The sequence below is a fragment of the Triticum dicoccoides genome, chromosome 4A (genome assembly GCF_002162155.2).
Source record: "Triticum dicoccoides isolate Atlit2015 ecotype Zavitan chromosome 4A, WEW_v2.0, whole genome shotgun sequence".
Classification (NCBI taxonomy): Eukaryota; Viridiplantae; Streptophyta; class Magnoliopsida; order Poales; family Poaceae; genus Triticum; species Triticum dicoccoides.
The window spans coordinates 743,639,281-743,643,113 of record NC_041386.1 but is presented as its reverse complement, the minus strand read 5'-3'; the positions used below and the strand labels follow the sequence as shown (position 1 = coordinate 743,643,113).

At 46.6% G+C, this 3,833-nt stretch overlaps 1 pseudogene; it reads left to right on the top strand.

Moving 5' to 3' along the window:
• Positions 1 to 2,881: 2,881 nt before the first annotated feature.
• Positions 2,882 to 3,833, top strand: part of LOC119284405 — a 3,125-nt pseudogene continuing 2,173 nt past the window's right edge.

Below are 3,833 nucleotides of genomic sequence, written 5' to 3'. Positions count from 1 at the left end.
ATTTTTGAACTATGAACATCTTTCTAGTTTGTGAATTTTTCTTAATTCATATATTGTGAATTTCCTGAACATTTTTCGTAGTTCACAAACATGTATATAAATTGGTGATTTTTTAATACCACAAACTTTTTTGTTATTCGTGAACATTATTCAAGTTTGGCAACATTTTTCATTTCCTGCATTCCGAAAGAATTTTGGAATTTGTGAAAAATTAAGTTTTTTTTTGTTGAAGTTATGAATTTTGTTTCTCAAAATTATGTTTAATAAAAATTATGCAAAAACACTCTTTGAAAACCTGTTTGAGGGATCTAAGTGCTGCCTGCATTGGTCTGTCGTCCGCAGGCCGATCCATGGGGCCCAATCCTGATGCGATCATCCACGCGGCAGCATAGCCGCCCGTAAATTCAGATCAAAATATGACTTGATCGAAAATGCGGCCTGATCTAGAAAAGTGTTTAATCCTCAATAAAATAATCTAAACAAGGTGTTTTATTCACGCGACCTGATCCTGATGCGATCGTCCACGCGGAAGCAAATCCATGGAATGTTTTTGAATATTGTGGAAAGTTTTAAAGATTCACAAACATTTTACAAATCCATGGAATGTTTTTGAATTCATGAACATTTTTGCATTATGAACATCTTTCTAATTTATCAATTTTTCTTAATTCGTATTTTGTGAATTTACTAAAAAAAATCCTAATTCACAAACATTTATTTGAATTGGTGATTTTTAATATCACGATGTTTGTTTATTCATGAACATTATTCAAGTTCCCAAACATTTTTCATTTCCTACATTCAAGAACATTTTTTGAAAATTTGAAAAATTTAGTGTTTATTTTTTTGTTGAACCTATGAATTTTGTTTCTCAAAATCCTGTTTAAAAGAAAATAAACTGGAAAAACATTCTTTGAAAACCTGTTTGAGGGATCCAAGTGCCGCTCACCATTGCGCGGTCGTCCGCGTGGCTAACACGAACGAGGCGGCTAGCAGGCTGATCCATGGGGCCCAATCCAGCCCAGCCCGGTTGCGGCAGCATAGCCGCCCGTAAATTTAGATCAAAATATGACTTTGTCTAAAAAAAGATCAAAATATGACTTGCTCGAAAATGCGGCATGATCTAAAAAAGTGTTTGATCCTCAAAAATAGAATCTAAAAACGGTGTTTCTTTCATACGACCTGATCCTGATGCGATCGTCCACGCGGGACTTAAAAAATTGACAGTACTACTCTAATCTAATGATGCTACCAAAGACACTATTACTTTAATCTAAGAGATCATTTATTATCGTGACTCAGAAAATCAGCACAGCTACGCCCTACGGTCATCTAAATAAAAAAAGTTGAAGCATATCATCTGTTTTCACACACAGCATATCTTTTTGGGAAATCAGGGAGAGATCCCACGTTTGAAGCATATCATCTGGGAATATAAATTTCCCCTTGCTTCAGCACGGGCAGAGGAAAGAATAGAGGTTTATCGGATCATGCTTCGTTGCTAACAGATTTTGGTCAAATCACTCCAAATTCTAACCGCCCACAATTTAAAATTCGACTGGGATGGCTTACTAGGGAAGGGTTCTATGACTTGGTTAAGAAAGTTTGGGCGTGGCAACCCTGGGGTAATACGCCCATCCAACAACGGATTTATCATCACACCTTGCGACGATCCCTTTGTGGATTCGCAAAACGGTACTACCGATTGCCCGCCTTTTACGCGAGAAAGAGATCAAACGATACCACGGTCCAAGGCTCAGTTCTTTGTTCAAGGAGACAACACGGAATACTTTCATATGCTAGCCAACGGTAGGCATAGAAAGACACATATCTTTGCCCTAGACCAGGATGAGGGCTTTATCGAGGGGATGCCACGCTCAAGAATTTTATTACTAAGTAATTCAAAGATATTTTGGACCTTCAGTTGAAGGTTCATTTTCACTGGATGAGGTGACCGTTTGGTTTCCGGATGATTTTGTGTGGGACCAAGTCGCCAGTCCGAGGTGGCGGACGCGTACGGACACTCCCGGGCCGTCCCATACCCGCCCTAGATTTGGGTTGGATATGAGGGATGCTGGTCAGCCCGGGCCATTGAGGCACCCGGATGGGTCGAGTTTTTTTACAGGTCAGTGACAAGGCGACCCGTTCGGACGTTTGAGACCGGTTTGAGACGTCCGACTGGTTGTACATGCTCTTAGCACATTAGAGAGATTGAACCGGCACATCATCATGAAACTGGCGAAGTTATCACAGACGTCATCGTAATCGATGGGAACGCCTCCTCCCACCGAATGGACCTCGCCGGAAAGTTTGAAATAATAATTTCAAAAAAACGCAAACACCAGTGTCAAATCTAGAACTTGAACCATAGTGGGTTGGGTACTCCCAACCATCCAACCACTAGTTGGTTCGCGTCTCGAGCGGCTGTCTAATCTAGGGCCCTCCATCTGCTCGGGTTAATCTGTTTCCTCGTCTTCATCGAGGACGGACCAGCGGTGGCAAAAAAAAAAGAGAGACTAAACTAAAGAAAAGATTAGTAGCACACGTGATTCGCTCAAAAACATTAATAGCAAACATGAAAGAGAAATGTCCCCGACACAATGACACACAAAAGGTAGAACGTACGTGCGTGCACATCCTCCCCTTGCCCGTGTAGAACAACACGGTGGGGCCCGGGCTTAAGAATTTGCCGCCAACAGCTGACAAAGAACTCATGTCCGAAACCGATTGCTTCCAACCTAGGAGTAGTATTCTCCATCGCCCTCTTGCCCTATATAATACCCCTACGAGTACGACTACGAGCAGCAGAGCAACCAGCTCCATCTCTTGGCCATGACAATACCACAATTCTGGCACTTGTAGCCTTGTAGGTAACACAGCCATGGACGAGCTGTATCTTCAATCGCTGGTGCTGGCGGCGGTGGCGGTTGCGCTGCTGCAGGTGCTGAGGGTGGCCCTGAACCCGGCGAGGGAGAGGGCGCCGCCAGGGCCATGGAAGCTGCCGGTGATCGGCAGCATGCACCACCTCATGAACGTGCTGCCGCACCGCGCGCTGAGGGACCTGGCCCGCGCGCATGGCCCGCTCATTGCAGCTTGGGCAGACGCCACTGCTGGTGGCCTCGTCTAGGGAGACGGCGCGGCTGGTGCTCAGGACCCACGACGCTAACTTCGCCACGCGGCCAAAGATCCTCGCCGCCGAGATCGTCACGTACCAGTCGTCCGACACCCTCTTCTCCCCCACCGGCGACTACTGGCGCAAACTCCGCCAGCTCTGCGCCGCCGAGATCATAGGCCCCAAGCGCGTGCTCTCCTTCCGCCACATTAGGGAGGACGAGGTATGTATGTAGCCCTTATTACGCTTGCCCATGCATGCTGATACGATTTTGTTTTGAAATGCGAATATATAAATATCAAGCACTCCCTCTACCAAAATACTTGTAGTTCGGTAATCTGTACTTCCGCTACAAGTATTTCTGTACAGAGGTAGTACGTGCCAATTACACTCAGCATTTACACCAACACGATGCCTAAAACATTCAGGATGCACACAGTCAAAGAAAATAAAAGGGTCAAATCAAAAGACCTGTGAAACAAACGATTGGTGCCAAAAGCAGCCACAGGTTGATCTGTAGAGCGAGTGCCGGGACGGGGACGGCCCGCTCCTAGGGTTCCCCCCTCGCTCCACCGCCACCGCCGGCCCCTTCCCCTCCCCTCCCGCGCCTCCGGCGGCCGGCCGCGCGCGCCGCCCCGCGCCCCGCCTCCCTCCTCCCTCCTGGTCGCCCCCTGCGTCGCCTCACCGAGCGAGGCGACCGGGGGCTCATCTCCCCGCCCCC